Genomic DNA, 437 nt, shown 5'->3' with positions numbered 1-437 from the left:
ATGTTGGGTTGGCGTGTGGTGTGTTTTGAATGTAACATTATAATTTCCGACACAGATATACAAACAATGTGTAGCTTTTTTTAAAAAAGTTTTTCCTCCCATGGAAAAATGCTACAGGAAAACACTGCTCTATCTTTTGTTTTACTGATTCTTTTTTTTCCAACAAAAACTTAAAAAAATAGGCACATATGTGAATCGTTCAGCAAATACAAATACACACAAGCACCTTTCCCTCCTTCCGCTGAAGCTCGGACACCAGACATTTTTCTACTCTTTGGAATAATTAACGGGAAAAACCATACTACCATTTCTCATGGTGTATTGTAAAAGATTCCCCACTTATGGTAACCGTGGGTCTGCTGTGCCCCTTCGCTTCCAGATTTAAGTAAGGGTCCTCCTTCACTCCTTTACACTTTAGGCCTTTTTGTATTTCTGTT

This window comes from Penaeus monodon, chromosome 29 (genome assembly GCF_015228065.2).
Source record: "Penaeus monodon isolate SGIC_2016 chromosome 29, NSTDA_Pmon_1, whole genome shotgun sequence".
Lineage (NCBI taxonomy): Eukaryota > Metazoa > Arthropoda > Malacostraca > Decapoda > Penaeidae > Penaeus > Penaeus monodon.
Note: the sequence above shows the minus strand (reverse complement) of the source record.